The 17466-nt window shown below is 39.4% G+C and overlaps 1 protein-coding gene across 3 annotated transcripts in view; it reads right to left on the bottom strand.

The window, feature by feature from the left end:
- Window positions 1-15711, bottom strand: part of LOC137198218 (zinc fingers and homeoboxes protein 2-like) — a 143122-nt gene extending 127411 nt beyond the window's left edge. For 2 of the 3 annotated variants that reach the window (XM_067611903.1, XM_067611900.1), the window contains exon 1: window positions 15064-15710. The gene's annotated coding sequence lies outside the window, so the exon portion shown is untranslated. Of the gene's footprint in view, window positions 1-15063 lie in introns of all 3 variants that reach the window. The other variant, XM_067611901.1, reaches the window with a different exon arrangement.
- Between the last annotated feature and the right edge of the window lie 1755 nt (window positions 15712-17466).

Below are 17466 nucleotides of genomic sequence, written 5' to 3'. Positions count from 1 at the left end.
AGGTAGACGGGACGGTTTGGTAAGTAGAGTAACATCTTCACCTCCTGCGTCTGAAACGGATTCATTCATCTGAGATGAATAAGCCTCCGCCGGGGAGTATCGTGTTCAGCACGTTTGGTGTGATGGGGGCCTCGGTAGCAGCAGGGTTTTGTTCGGAGTGAAGGAACAGTGTGAGTAATGTCTGCCCTGATGACTCTTTCAGTTACAACTGCGGGGGGTGAGGGTAAAAAACTACAATATGTCTTTATGCAGCTCCTCAAACAGCCGGGTTTTAAGAGAACACACAGAATGGATGGATTCATCTCTTTGATCGTATTGAACATTCAGCAAAGTATCTCATGGAATAACATGCACAATTTCATTTTAACTGACCCGCGACAACTCTGCAAAAAATGTGAAGGATCACATGCTTTTCTCTTTTTTTTGGAGCCAGTTTCATGGCCCCTTTTACAAACGCCATTAAAACCAAGTGAAACTCAAGTGTGTGTAACTTCAAAAATACTTTTTTTTTTCTATGTGGTTTTTCAGTTCATTATTCAGTCTGTTAATGTTTAGAGCTGCTAGAAACTGTCCATTAATCAATAGACAGAAAATAAATGTGCAGCAATTTTAATAATTGATTTTTTTTCAGTAATTTCTCAAAAATAGCCAACAGCCAACTTCTTCAATGTGAAGATTTTATGCTTTTCTTTGTCATATGTGATAGTAACCAGGGCTGCAACTAACAATTAATTTCATTTTCCAAATTTGATTCAGTTTTTTTTTGAGTTTTTGGACCAGAAAATTGTGAAAAGTTTTACCAAAGTCCAAGGTGACGTTCTCAAATGTCTTGTTTTGTCCCAACCAACCAAAAAACTCAAAGATATTCAGTTCACTGTCATAAAGCACTAAAAGAAAAAGCTGGAACCAGAGAATTTTTTTTAGAATGACTCAAAATAGTTGGTGATTAATTTAAAAGTTGGCAACTAATCTATTAATCGACTAATTGTTGCAGCTCTAACAGTAAGTATATTTATGTGTAAAATCACAGAAGGTTCACTTTACAAGAAGGTAGCACACATTACACATAAATAGACTGTAAACACATGGAAAAAAAGTAAAAATAAAACTCAATACAGAACAGAAACCAGTATTAAGGAAAGTGCAGGTTTTATAATCAGGGTTTAATTATTTATCTGTATGTGAGTGAAAACAGATAATATTTAAATAGGTCTCAGCGGTGTTTGTCTCTCTGATCGAGTGGTGAATTATGCCACTGTAGTGAAGCTCAGTATGAAAAGTAAACTGATTATATTTGGTCGTTTTATAACAAGAATATCTCACTATTTTCTGACATTTCATAGATCAAATAATAAACCGATAATGTAAATAATCGTAAGTTGCAGCCCTGTTAATGTTGGTCGTTCCTCTATTTTATTTTAGCGTTTCTCGCTGTAGTTCTGGTACAGAAACATGACATTCCCTTTTATTTTTTCTTATTTATTTTTTGGGCTTTTTAAGCCTTTATTAGATAGCGGACTGCAGAGAGATGACAGGAAATGAATGGAGAGAGAGAGAGATTAAGAATAACGTGACAAAAGTCTGTCGCCTACAAAGCTCCGATTGGCTCGGTTGTTTTTCCAACTCGGGAAATCTTAACTCAGTTTGGTCGTGCAGCTTCTACGGAAAGGGCAGGAAAATCTGCTTATTTACATTATCAATGAATCTGCTGATTATTGTCTCGGTTAATCATTAAGTCTATAAAGTGTCATATAAAAGTGAAAAACGCTTGTTGTGATTTTCCACCACCCAAAAATATTCAATTATAGAACACATTAAAGCAGTAAATCTTCGCATTTGTAGAAGCTGAAACCAGTAAATTTCCTGCATTTTTATGTGTTTAATCAATTATCATAATATTTGCTGATTCATTTTCTGTGTGCAGAATTAAAAAATATTGGAAACCACATTCATCTGTATGAATTACTGAAATATTTTGGAGAAGTGTGCAGCGATATAGAGGCCTGAACTCAGGCTAGCAAGAATGATTCATGGGCACCAAACTGTATAAAAATAATATTATATTAGGTGTGTAAAAATGTGACGTATTCCAGCATCATTAAATCATTTTATTGCATTAATTGTTTAATATTTTATATAATAAACTAATTTACAGTCTTAAGAAACACACTGATTTTACACTTGTTGTAGGACTTGCTCAAAAGTTTTCCTTGACGAAGGGAATTCACCTGCTGTTGGGTGAGGTTTTGTTCTTTCTCAATGATGTTGCAATGCATTGTGGGATTTCCCACTCCTCCTACGAAACCACTGCACGCTTCCTTCTTCCCGTGTGTCCTTCCTGAATGTGACTACAATTACATTTTTACTTTTTTTTTTTTTTTTTTTTTACCTAGAATTGCCGCCTAAACAGAAACCTTCCCCGGGTTTCAAACAGAGCTTTTTTTGTGTCTTGTAGCGCCGCTGCCAAGAAACTATTTCCTATTTACACTGAGTGTGTGTGAGAGACGGAGACTGAACGCTCCAGATTCCTACGATTCCTAAATTTGGAGAGCAGCAGGATGGCAGGATGAGGCTAATTCAATCAGTTGAAAATGAAAACAGAAACTATGAGTTCAGTCTCATTTATGTGTTAAACAGTCAGATGTGAGTATGACCAGAAGTCCAATTCAGAAAGGAAATGCTCTATGGAAATCATATTCATGAAAGATGAGCTGTCGATTTATTATGTTCTAACATTTCTGAAAAGTAAAATCATCTTTCTGTTTTTCATCTTTTTTTTTCTGCTGCAGAGCTGAAGAGGATTCGAGAGGAAAGAGAACATCTGTTCACCTGTTCATGCAAAGAGCAGCTGCTCCTGATGTTTTGGTTCACGCTTTATCATGTAATTGAATCTAACAGGGTTAGTTGTGTAATGATATGCAATCATAATGTATTTACAGCAATAGCTTTTACATTACAGATCCTAAAAAGGGAGGTTTGTATGCAGCCTCGCTTCAGATTAACTAAAGAATAATATTTAATCTAATCGCCCTCTCATACGCTTCTTAAGATTTATTGTTATCAATATTATCATCATTAGGTTTATTTCTAATTTCCAGCATCTTTCCACTAAAACTCGTCTGGGAAATAAAAACAGGTCACAACATATCGAGTCCCAGGTGACCGAAGACGGAACAAACTACTAAATAAAAGTAATTTATTCATGACGAGACTGAGGACACATGAAATGTTTTAGTTGTTTATCAGGTAAAAAGACCAAATATTTGTTCTAAACAGCTTCATAAATGGACAGATAATTAAGTATACTTTGTTTGAAAGTCATGTCATCATGAAATTAATGTTTACTGGGCTAAAGGTTAGGCTCACTCAAAACGTTGAGGACTCTCTTTAATGGCTGTTAGTCATTTATTTTGACATTTTATAGAAAAATAGAATCACAAACAGGCTTATTGCCAAGTAGGTTTGCACATACAATGATTATCTTGTTAAGTCAGGTGATTATAAATAATATAAATAAAACTTTACAATAAAAAATAAGTAAAAGTATATTCTAAGTGAGTGAACGGAGGAGTTTAAGAAATATTGACAGGGACTGTAGATGTAAGAATATAATTAATTGCATTAAAGTAAGGCGTCATGTCGGATATGATGGGTTCACAGATATCATATATGTAAATATGTACTTTAATTACTGAAAATAAAGTGGATTAAATATTTAATAATGAAGCATTTTTGCAAGACTAGATATTACATCATGTTCTTCAGTAAAAGACAAGTTAACAGTTTAAAAACTGATTACTGGGTTTTATGTAATTCATTATTTGGTTGAAACAGACTCCTATATGTAATTTTTGGGGCATCTTATTTTATATTTTATGCTTTTATTGGAGACAGTAGAGAGATGGGACACGACCTACAACAAAGGTCTCTGGTAGGACTCGAACCGGGGACGTTGCAGTTCATGGTTGACGGATTGAACCCCTACGACACCATTTAATTCCATATAATGTTGTTGATATACAGGACATATCATGATACCGTAAAATGTCTCTAAACATATTAGGCTTTTTGTGATTTTCTGTTATTTTTATACTATTGAGATGTCGGATGTTAAACATGTTCAAAAGTTCTAAAACTTGAGGTGAACGTAAAGTGTAAAAATGCTGCCTGCAAGTCAAAAGTCAGGGCTTCAATTTGCAAAGTTACCTCTACTTCCTCCTCATGATGACATCAGATCATTTGCACGTGCCCACAAACAGCCATCGTTGCTAAGGTTGTTGCTAAGGTTGTTGCTAAGGTTGTTGCTAAGGTGTTTCCATGGGTTGTTCACGTTGTTCACTCTTGATTTCGCATCAGATTTGGGCTCGAACATGTACAGGTGGATTTGAGAAGTTTATATTTCGATTAAAGAACTGCTACTGCTGCTACTATAGTTTGTTGTGGGCCCATCGGGAGGCGGGGCCTTAAAGAGACAGGAGCTAAAACGGCCTGTTTCAGACAGAGGCTGAACTGAGGGGCTGCATGACGGGCCAGTAGAAGATAAATAAGGAGTTTTTAACTGGAAATCATGCAAAGATATTCCAGTAGAGCCCCAGAATATAAATATAGAGCTGGAAATGTGCGTGATACTTCTTCTCCTTTCAAAAAGAAAAACTGATCATGAATAAAATTAACAGAAAGAATGGCGAAACCCAGCAAACTTAATATTAGAGATGCAAACATAATATAAAAATCCAATATCGCCATTAAACCATAAAATACACTCCTGTCTGCTTACAGTTACTTGCACATTGCTTTCAATGGCTTAATACACCCAAAAGCAATTGTGTTTTACCATGGTAACAGTGGCAGTTGACAAATTTGTCTCACCAGTACACAGACATATTGCCCAACTCTACTTTGAGGGGAATTCGGGGAAAGTAATTTGAATTCATTTGCCACACTGGTAACCTGTTCATTAGTGGTGGCAGCTGAGTTTTTCACTTTATTTCAGCCGTGCGAAGCAGCTCAGCGGAGGAGCTGCTGTCGAACAGACACAGAGACAAAAAAAAAAGTGGAAAATGGGCCGAAGCAGCTTTTAGAAAAACTGCCTCTCGCCTGGAAAGTTGTTGGCTCCGACTGTGGACCAGCTGGGAAAAGCTGGAAAAGCTGGGAAACGTGAATGAGAAACATCTCCGTTGCATTAAAAAAAAAAACCACGCAGCTTAAGTTCTCTTGAGCAAGGCAGCGCTCTCTCTCTCCCAGGGGAGTTTATCACGAGGCGGCAGCAGACGCCTGCGGTGATACCGGGCGGCCCCCAGGTGTGAACGTGAGGAAACATATGAATATCAATGAGGATGCTGATGGAAAACAGGGAACGCTGCTCAGTGAGCTTTTTCTGGATAAATGAGGGTTTGAACAAGGTTCAAATTAACGATCCAGACAGGAAAGGAGGGGGGTTCTTCAACAAATCACAGTTCGGGAAGGAGGGGGGGAAGCTAATCTAAGACGTTTTTTGTCTGATGAGCGCATCAGTGCTGCTGGTCACTCATGTGTTGAGTGATTGAGAAACACACACTGCAGGCTTTAATGAGAAAATAAGCATTCTTTTCTCTGTTCATGAATAAAAATGACTTCTTGGAGATTTAAAGGGGAAAAAAAAAAAAATCTAAATAATATCAGCAGTGTTAACAAATACAGCATCTGTTTTTGAAGTGTTTCGCTTGGAAAAAAAAAAAGATATCCAAAAAACAAAAGTGACACCTACTCTCACCAGATGATTGATGGCATGAAACAAAAACAAATTCAGCTACTTACAAAAAAAAAAAAGGACATTCAGTAAATTATGTCAAAATGACAAAATGACACACTTTCACTGAGTGGATATATTTTAGGAAAGAAATTCAGGTGACAGCCTAATTTTCTTCCTCAATAAGAAACCTGCAACATTTTTGGAAATATGAATCTCTTTTTGTAATTGATTAATTCAACTCAATTCAATAAAAGTAATTTTTTCTAGCAAAAAAAAATTGAAAAAAAATCACTGGTTCCAGCTTTTTAAGAGTGAATACTTTCTGATTTTCTTAATGATGTTCTTTGTATGACAGTAAACGGAATATTTTTGGGTTTTTGAGTGTTGATTGGACAAAAAAAAGGAACTTGTGATGGACATTTCTGCTATTTTCTGACATTTTATCAATCAATTGATATGGAAAATAATCATTACAGCCCTAGAAGTCAAGTGCAGTAAACTAACAAAATTAAAGATACAAATATACCAAAAAATTAAGTTTGATTGTTACAGGAAAAAATGCCACTCTGTATGGTTTGATATTTCAAAAAATAGTGAGCCAATTGTGTTTGTTTGTTGTTTTTTTTTGGCAATCCAAAAAACACCAACAGAGTCTGTCAGTCAATAAACAATCAAATAAAAACTCTAGTGTTGGCTGACTAGCTTGACAGCAGTTGAATGCTGACAGACAGCTAACGCTAGCAGATACTGTAGAAGTCTATGCAACAGTCTGAATCCCCCCCCCCCTCCCCCCCCCGTTATACTTTTGACACACATCACATCAATATTTTAAATTCTTCATTTTTATTTGGAGCTATCCGGAGCAGTCAGAGCTGATCAGCAGCTTCTCCTCTCAAGTCTGTTAAACTGGAACGTTAGCCGTAACGTTAGCTAACGTAACAATAGCTCGACAGCCACAGTGAGACTGAGAGCTGTCAACACACGTACGCAGTGACACTTCTGAACACAATCGGAGCTGAAATGATCATTCAATTAGTCAGTCGGCAGAGAATAAATCTATTTTAATAACTGATTTGTTGTTTTGGTCATTTTGAAAGTAAAAATGTCAAACATTCACACGTTCAAGCTTCTAGAAAATGAAGATGTTTGAAGATGATTTGCAGCTTTTCTTTATTTTAAGCCTTGAGCTTTAGGAAATTGTGATCTTTCACCATTTTCTGACATTTTACAATCCAAGAAAACCTACTAATACATAAAGGTATGTGTACTTTTCTTTTCACCTTATTTATCATCCACAATTTCATCATTTTCTACAAGTTCTCATTGTACTGAAAATGAGATGATTATACACTCACTGAGCACTTTATTAGGAACACCTGTGCAATCTAATGCAATCCAATACAACAACTCTGCCATAAATTCTACTTTTACAAAGCTTCCACAGTTTCAGATAGTTGGATAGCGGACACGAGGAAGGGAAGGAGACCTCCTCAACGGCTGACGGAGGAGAGAGTCAGCAGCTTTAGATTCCTGTGCGTCCACATCATTTTGAAAGGAAAAATGTCAAACCTTAACAAGTTCAAACTTCTAGAAAATGAAGATGTTTGAAGATGATTTACTGCTTTTCTTTATTTTAAGTGATATCTTTATAAGCCTTGAGCTTTAGTGACCTTTCACCATTTTCTGACATTGTACAAACCAAGAAAACCTACTAATAAATAAAAGGTATGTGTATTTTTCTTTATCCATCCACAATTTCATTATTTTCCACAAGTTCTCATTTATTTAATGTGACTGAAAATGAGATAGTTATACACTCACTGAGCACTTTATTAGGAACACCTGTGCAATCTAATGCAATCCAATACAACAACTCTGCCATTAATTCTACTTTTACAGAGCTTCTACATTTGGGACTCGAGGAAGGGAAGGAGACCTCCTCAACGGCTGAATATCCGTGAGTCTGAGGAGGAGAGAGTCAGCAGCTTTAAATTCCTGTGCGTCCACATCAGTGATGACTTCACCTGGACGTGTAACCCAGTGGACCCAGCTGGTCAAGAAAAGCACAACAGCAGCTGTGAGGAAATCTGGCACGTCATCGAGGAGTCTCAGCAGCTTCTACAGTTGCATCTCCACCAGCTGCGTCACTGCGTGGTATGGGAACAGCACCGCCGTGGACCGCAAACGCCTACGCAGGGCGGCGACGCCTGCCGAGAAGATGGTCGGGGCGTTTCTACCATCTCTATCGCCGGAGAGGAGTCCGCAGAAGAGCCTGAAGCATCATCAAGGACTCCACCCACCTCCAAACACAGGTTTTTCACACTTATGTCCTCTGGTAGGAGGTGCAGAGGTGTGAAATGTTGGACCTCTAGCCTGAAGGACGGCTTTTACCCAACAGATCCTAACCCACCTCGCCATACAGGAAGCTTCAGTCTTGCCTCGCTTGTAAATCGATTTGGATAAAAGCGTCCGCCAAATGACTAAATGTAAATGTTTGTATCGTTTATGGCCCCGTTTGCATAAAGCAATGACCTCCTATAAATATACAAATTGGCCCGTTTGACCTCCTTTCAGAGAATCCAGGCTCAAACAAAGGCTTCTCTGATGTCTTAAATGTGTAGTTGTTTTTTTTTTATTGTGTCTGAGGCTCTGACATCATGTGACCTCCCTCTGCGGCGTTCCAGACTGCTGATGAAGCTGTGGGCGGAACTGAACTACAGATCGATGTTAAACTGATTGGCCTGGAGGGGAAACTACGGTTACGGCTCACAAACAAGGTGACATATTTGTCAGTGATCGGTCCAGACAGACACTTCATCATCATCATCATCATGTTGGAGGACGACATGTTTACTGTTGGGGTTGTTTACCAGTCACACGGCTCCCTGCGGCGCCGGATGAAGACAAGCTTTCTATACCTCTTCTTCTTCTTCTTCTTGCAGACGACAGAAGTGAAGTCTTATTGTTTTATTTGCATGTTACATAAATATTAATTACTTTACAGAGCTGACAGCCACGCAAACACAACTGTTTTTATCTCGTGCAAATATAAACCATTTGCATTTATCTTGTATTTTATTGTATTTACTGTATTATTTTCACTGCACACACACACACACACACACACACACACACATGTATTTTTAGGAATATGTCATTAACACATAAATCACATCTCCGCTTTCTGCTTTGACCCATGCAGGTTTTTTTCGGAGAAGTTGATGCTGATATTTCTGGACTCAATCCGCTGTTTTGTGCCAGTTTTCGATATCCTAATATTCGGTCTCCTCCTGCCAAAAATTTTCAAACAATTACAAGTATTCCGTGTTTCCCCCAGTTATTCTTGGCAGTGTGGAAAAAGCCTCTCTGCAGCAGCATGTAGCCCACAAGACATTCAAACTCCATTACCATTACCATTAATATTTACTGTTGTTACACAGTTTTTCCACACTAATGTGATCAAGATCAATATTTTTTTCATCAGGATAGATTCAAGTGATATTTCCCAAAGAAATGGGATCAAACATCATCTTACAGCAGGTGTCATATCAGATACGGATGCTGTTAAATGATATCTGATTCTTAATAACCAAAAGAGATGCTCTGATTATCTCAGATTATCTGAGATACCGATCAGAATCAGTTGATATAACACGATCAGTCGTCCTTGAATTTGTCGACGTGGGGGGAAAAAAAACATAAAAATAGGTGATGCAAATAAAAAAAAAGGTAGTTAAACTGTGTTTTTCCTGCCAAGTCTCCATCTGAAGTACACTTTGGGAGTTGTAAATGAAAACAGGTTTTTGGAGGATTATTTTTAGATGTAGGTAGAGTTTTGTGATCAATATCACATACATGTCTTGAGCAGGGTTGGGTGATATTTCAGTTTAACGTTTACATCCAAATTTAGTGCAAATTTTAAACAAAATTTCCAGAATATCAGCAAAAAGATTCAAATTAATGCAAATTTCTATCCACTGCTGGTTAAGAGTTCTGTATTCTCCAGGCGATGCTGTTAAGCAAAAGAAGACGACACAACGAGATGACGTCGTTAAAAGGAGTCGCAGTCGAACCTTAAACGGTGAAAAATATGACGGAAATGTGACGTTTCTGTCACAGCGTCCTCATCGCTCCACAAACATCAGATGTTTTCACCTGAAGCGAACGGTCACATGCTTCATGCACTGAGTCTGTTTCCGTCGCACTTTGCTTTTATCAATTTATAAAAGTTTTGCAATATTTTGAGATTTTTTATTGTATTTTCATCATTTTCAGTCAGGTTTTATTTTTTTATGTGCAAACTGGAAATGAGAATAAAATCAGGTGATATTATCGTTTAGCTAAATCATATCATGATAATACGATCGTTTCATGTTATCGTTCTATAAAATTCTGTCATTAAAAATGATTCTTTACAAGCAACGGAAAGAAGTTTAGTGTCAGAAGTTTTTGTTTGCACTTATTAAACTGTTAATAGTTCTTTCGATTTCACAACCAGTTTATAAAATGTTAGAAATATAATGAAAAAGTGAATCATAATTTCCTTAATTTGTTCAACCAACATCCCAAAACTTCAAAGTATTCAGTTTACTACAGTAGAAAACTCTCTTCAAGCTGCACATGGTGATTTTTAGGGTATTTTAGGCGTCAAGTTCATTGATTATCAAATTTGTTGCCAGTTAGTTTCTGTCAATCAACTCGTCTCATGTAATGTGTGACATTTATGGGATTTTGCATATATTTGCCATATCTGTATATATCAAATATCCTTAATAACGTTGTAAAAGTGATTTAAACCATATTCTGCTTTTTCTAAACGGCGTTTTGTTACTGAAAGCTCAGCAGTGAACTGGAGATGCAACAAGTGTGCGGCTGCGTTACTGTTGTCTGGATGCTTTACGACAACAGAAACTGCAACTTCACCAGGTGTAAAGATTTACTTTATCATCTGATCTTTCCAAAAAAAAACAAAAAAAAATCATTGTGTCCAAAAGTTTGAACATAAGAGGGATAAAACTGCCATTTCTGAGAGAGAGAGAGAGTGTAACGGTAAATAATTCATAACAGCCCCATAGATGTGAAATAAATAACCCAGAGTACGCAGGAACATATTCATATTTCGGAGTATTAAGTTTAAGTCGGAAAATTGCCGTACATGGGTAAAAGCCTTTTCACAGCAGGAACGAATATCGGTGCGGATTATTCACACATAACTTTAAAGAAATTGATTTCATGGTGTGTAATGAAAGCTTCCATACTGGTGCAGAATCACAACCATATTCATTTCTGCACATTTTTGGATCGCAGAGAGAGAGAGAGAGTAAGAAAAAACCATCAGCCAATAAAAAAAAAAAAAATCCTTCAGACAAGTGATTATTAAAGATGATCAAACAACCAAAAGAAGGACCCTGTTTATGTCTCTTCAAACTGGGAACCCTCACTGGATACTGGATCGATCAGTATCCAGTCACAAACCCTTAAAGCCTTCCAGTCGACGTGGAAGGTGGGTTTGGTCCAACAGCAGCCGTGCAGATCCAATACAGCAAGTATGTGTGTGTGTGTGTGTGTGTGTGTGTGTGTGTGTGTGTCGAGTTTCCCCATGAAGAGCTCCAGCAGCGCGCACACACACACACACACACAGTGTTTCTGACCAGCCCTTGCTCTCCAGTGACTCACCACACACACACACACACACACACACACACACACAGAAAATCACCGCCACTTCACTCACTCACGCACAATCTGGCACGCTCGTACTCGCTTTCCCAAACACACACCCACACACAGCCTCACTCACTATTTCATAAAGCACCAATAGCACAGTAAATGTGTGTGTGTGTGTGTGTGTGTGTGTGTGTGTGTGTAAGTGTGTGAAATAAAAGCAGAAAAAGAGGAGTGGAAGTGGAAAAGTGAGGAGAAAAAAAAAAGTCAGTGCAGCTGTCATGCATGCTTTCTGCATGTGTGTGTGTGTGTGTGTGTGTGTGTGTGTGTGCATGTGTGCATGTGTGTGTGAAATAAATAGCAGTTTGACAGAGCAACAAAATATTAGCTGTCACATAGCGTGTGTGCGTGTGTTCGTTCCGGCTTGTATAGCTGTCATAAACCCCTCGTGACTGAATGCCATTGAGATCAACACAAACCCAGAATGGGGTCCGTTTCAAATCGGCCACAAATAATAAAAAAACATGCGTTGAGCGGCAGTTTTTCAGCGATAAAAACCAACGATGTGAACAGTCTAAACGGTGAAATAAAAGCTTACTACCGCTGCTGCTGCAGAGAGAGAGAGAGTGAGCGTGTGTGTGTGTGTGTGTGTGTGTGTGTGTGTGTGTGTTGTGGGTGATTGAGGATTGGGGTGACAGGTCAGGTGGCGACAGCAAACGGCAAATACAGCTGCACTTCCTAGGAACTGGCAAAATGTGTGTCAGTGTGTGTCAAAGAAATAGCAGCGTGTCAGAGCAAGAGGAGGAAAAGCGAGAGAGAGTGTGTGTGTGTGTGTGTAGAAGTCTCCAAGCAAGGAGGAGAAAGCGCACATGAGGGTGTGTGTGTGTGTGTATATATGTGTGTGTGTGTGTGTGTTGGGGTTTGTGACAAATAAATAGCAGCCAGAGAGCAAGCGAGCGCGCTCTGATTCGGAGACTGGCAGCATGACTGACTGATCCCTGCATCCATATCATAGGATTAAAAAGCCTGACACGGCGGCGATACAATAGCGGCAAAATATGAGACAAAAAAAAAAGTCGGTCAATGGAAACGGAAATGTGATTATGAACCAGAACAGGCGAGAGGGAGATAATATTAAAAAATCTGACACACTTTCAACAAGACCCATACAGTGGCAGTGGCGGCGGCGGTGGTGACGGGGAGGAGGTGGCGGTTAATGCTGTCACCGGGCAGTATAGAGAGGGGAGGGAAGGACGGGGAGGGAGGAGCTGCTGCCAAATATGAGCCTCTCCAGTGTTTTCCAAGAGCCAAGACACACTTCAGTCACACAGTCAGGGATGAGGCAGAGGGTAAAAACCTGCCCAAATTCAGTTTACACACCTGTTCCTCTAAGCCTGACAGAAAATATTCCTCCTGTATGTCCTTCAGACCAGCCAGGAGTCACATGAGGACAGCGAAGGGGGAAAAAAACCCAGAAATAACAAAAATGGTTCATTATGTTTGCCTGAGAGAGGTCATAGGTCATCATGTTTTGTTTTTGTTGGTTTTTTTCCCCCATCTACTGCCACATCACACTGCATATGGCCTGAGCCGGCTTGCGAGGCACACCTAATTATTCATGATTTTATGTAACAAGATTTGGGTAGAAAATTAGGTCGGAGGAACATACTGAGCATGAACTGGAAGGACTTGGAAAAGGGAAAAGTTTGATTCTGAGCAGATTAATAACAAAAAAAAAAGGACTGCCATATTATATATACTGACGATCAATATACCAGTTTAAAAGAAAAACCCACAATCTGGGTCAACACACCAGTTAGAAGCCAGTTTGTCTTTACAACAGCCATCATTTCTGTACCAACCAGTTAAGAATTAAAAAAAAAACATTGTTAAACATACACCTGTTAGCCAAACTGCCAATAGTAGATGAGTCATTAACATCTAACTATACAAACTTGTTTCCATATAAACCAGTTAAAGCCAGTCTAATATTTGGATACTGACAGACAGTTTCTTTATAAACCTGTTAAAAACCAGACTGCCATATCATACACTGCCAATCCCAGTCTATAAACAGCCAAAATACCAGTTTAAAACAAACACTTTTCCTTTTGCACAATCTGGGTCAAAACACCAGTTATGAACCAGTTTCATAATTTCTATACAAACGTGTTAAAAAAATGAAAACATATACCTGCCAACAGCAGATCAAATCATTAAAATCTGTCTATATACACACACACTGGTTTCCATATAAACCAGTTAAAACCTTAGGCAACTGACAAGTCAATTTCTTTATAAACCAGTTAAAAACCAGACTGCCACACACACTGACAGTCTGATCCTTATACAAAACAGATTAAAACCAGGATACTGGACATACTGGCAGCTTGCTTCTATGGAAAACCAGTAGAAAACCAGTCTGCCATTATCTGGCATGAAGTCAACGTACAGACAGACCAGTCCTTTTATGAAACAAGTCAACAACAAACCGTTTCTATATGACGTTAAACCACTTAAATAACATTATTCGGAAAACTTAACCCACTTATTGGTTTCTATAGTGACCCGTTAAAGACGTTAAATTAATAAACTAACGGTCCGTTTTAATGTAAAACAGTTAATATCAAACTGATCGGCAGTCAGTATATTCACCACCGGTCCGCTTCTATACAAAACACACATTAAAGCGACTCTAACGTTAAAGACAGTCCGTTTAAACACATAAACCTGTTACAAACCGAACAAGCTTAAAAACTGCCGGTCGGTTTCTCTAAAAACCAGTTAAAAACCAGTCTGCCGTTCGCCGCCTGTGTGTTTCTATACAGCCCGCTGACGGCGGCTTCACCTCAGATGACCCAACCAGCCAGACTGGCTGTCTGCTAGCTAGCCCCGTTTGAACCTCACATACAGCGGGCAACAGCAACACTTGAACCGACACACTACAAACCAAACTGTCACTTGCTCTACCGTTGCCGTGTCACGAGAAAAAAAACAAAAACACCGGGATTATTTTCTACTTGGCTCGGCGAGAGTAACGCTAACTCGGAGGGGGGAAGAAGGAGAGAGGGAGCCAGCCAAAACAAATGCGTTTCCCGACATGAAAGCACAACATCCAGAGACGGGCAGCCACGTTTCGTGCTGCTGTGTGCGGGGAAAGGCGAAGCTAAAGCTACACAACTTAGCTTCACCGGGCTGCTCGTCATTAGCAGGGGCTAAATGGCTAACGGCTAGCTCCGCTGGCTAATAAATTTATTATGTGCACTTTCACCGGGGGTGGAGGGGGGACGGCAAAAGTTAGCTACCAAAAAAAAAAACAACGCAAACCGGATGACATTCACTTGTCTGACAACTATCCTCAAATATATCCCGAGACCAGTCGGTCGACTAAAGTTGCCTGACAGCCAGGTATCTAACTGTTTTAATTCTAGTTTGGCTGCCGTGGAGGTTTGCTGGGTGATAGCAAGGTGATTCCCACTCTGAGAGGCTGTGATGGAGGGGACGGTCGCTAGCAGCGGCAGCCTGGGCAAACACAGCCGGCCAGCCAGCCAGCCAGGCGGCTAGTCTGGCTGCAACCAAGCCGCTTTAATAACTTCACTTTTGCGGTCACTTTGGTCAAAATTTCTCTCTAGGAGTTAAATAAATAAGAAGTTTCCCTTGTGTCCTACCTGTGTGTAGTCTCTGGGTGCAGGGTGCGACAGACTGGAAGTTGATTATTCCCAGATATCCAGAGTGGTGCGGTGCGGGGCGCATATAGCTAGCGCTGGGTACAGTAAAGATTGTAGCATAGCTAACCTAAAGACAACAGTAGAGAGGAGAAAAAAAAGCCTCCTCGTTGCTCATAGGGGGGATCGACGACAAAAACCACATGATCTTTTACGTCAGCATATATTTGCATAGGATGCCAAATTTATGTTTCGCGTCCAGGTGACGTGCAAATGTACAGAAAAGTTTGATTATGGCGCTGCCGGACGCTGGCACGGCTGGTCGGGTTGCGGTGGAGAGGCGCAGGCATGTTGCAGCCATGCACCCCTGTCCCCCTCCTGCAGCTCTGATCTGCACCCGTCTGCTGTTTCATGATTTACAGCTCGGATGGCTGTTACTAAACATCACTGTTACCTCCTTGTATATTCATGTAGGAGCTCACAGCACACCTGTGGTGCTCTATATTGAGTTTATAATCACTTTATCTCATGCAATGCCACTTTTATCTGCAGGGGTATCACCATACTGCATCTGCAACATTACTATCGAGACTTTCAGTCTGGTATATAGTATCCTCTCTTTTTACAATCCTTATCATGACCCTTTTACCTAAATACTTATATGGGCTAATAAAAACAAAATGATTGCGAAAGCTCATCTTCATAACGACGTATAAATAATAAACATGATGTAAGACACAGAGCAGAAAAATAGCAAACTGTGTTCATTTTCTTTTAACACCTGTTTGATCCTGGAGCTGACCTCACAAACAGCAACCTGCTGTGGTGCAGCAGCAGCAGCATCGCCCCTGAGAGCAGCTCATGTTAAATCACAGTATGAGAAATCTGAGCTACTTTTGATCGTAAAGAGATGTGGGAGTGGAAGTTTCCCTCGTTGGTCAGATTGCTGTCTGCATTTCATCAGGCTCATGTATTTTTGATAAATGGGCTTGTTGTAGCTGATCAGAGGCAATAAATGTAGAAACATCCCCTCACGCACGTGTGAAAAGATGACAGAGAGTGACACCTACAGGTGCAGCTGGGAGCTACATCCTGCATGATTATTATGGTTTTCGCTGTCGTTTATGGTTAACATATACAGTGTTTAGTTTATGAGATATTCCCACAGTGGCAGAGGAGTCTCAGCTGATTCCGTGACCTTTGACCTCTCCGGTAAAATGTGCGTGTTTACATGAAAATGAGAGGAAACAAGCTGCTAATTATCCTGGATGTGATTCAATGATTGAACAGCCTTTGTTTAAACACATTACTGTTAGAATATTGATTAGCAGATTTTAGCAGTATGAATAGTTTTAGTTAAATTTGAATTGACTGCATCATTGATTCATGAATTTCTTTTTTTTTTTTTATAGCAGCATGACTCTTTAGTGATAAAGAAAAATAATTTAATCTTTCTTTAGTTTGCAGGTTTTTCCAGTGAGGTCAGAGGTCAGGCTACAGAGCAGCAGCAGCAGCTCTTGAATCCTTGATACTGTTTTATTGTCTTGCTCAAGGACACTGCAGCAGACTTGTGTTTGGGTTCAAACCCAAACTTACCAGAATAAAAGATAAATTCTCTCCTCAGTGGAGCAGCAGACCAAATTAATTTAATGTTGTTTTGATCTATGGTTTTATTTTATGGATATCAGCATCGGTTAATTATGGAGGAATGATTTGAACATTGAACTTTGAGCAGTAGACAAGGAAGCTTTCCAGGAGGTTTCAGAGTATCTCCAGTTAATGCATCACATTATGACACATCCTGGACTGGCTTTTTCACCTAAAAAATGATAAATACTTCTTGTGTCAGCCAGCTTGTTAATGACCCTAATTCTGCAAGGGCAGGTTTTCATCCTGCGCACCAGACGCCTGCGACTGCCTGCCAGTCAGGAGTTTATTCAAAGTCAAATCCACTCAAGAAACTGCTTATTAAGTGAGCTGCATATTTTATAACCATCAAAAAAAACACACAATCCTTATTCTTGGATGCGGTGCGTTAAGAGACAAGTCGGTGAAAAATAATACAGGACGTTCAAAACAGTATTGACGCCACAGCCGAGCCATCTTTGCAGAAGAGTTTTCTGCAACTGGAAGCTCTTGCCAGTGTCTCCAGAATACACAATCAGGTAATGTTGCCAGGCAAGAGTGCCAGCTCTAGCCAATAGGCAGAGTTGTGGCCAACATTGCTTAGCAACAAAAGTTAAAAACTGAACCACTCAAGGCTTAAAATAGTCTTTAAAATAGTAATCAAGAGCCGTCAGTGTCACAATTTCTGCACATAGAAAGCTTGGGAGGCAAAAACCGCCCTGCCAAAAAACCAAAAAGATGACTTCAAAGTTTGTCTCCTGCCCTGACAAAAAGGACTGT

This window comes from Thunnus thynnus, chromosome 15, assembly GCF_963924715.1.
Source record: "Thunnus thynnus chromosome 15, fThuThy2.1, whole genome shotgun sequence".
NCBI lineage: Eukaryota > Metazoa > Chordata > Actinopteri > Scombriformes > Scombridae > Thunnus > Thunnus thynnus.
This window is presented reverse-complemented; position numbering and strand designations above follow the sequence as displayed.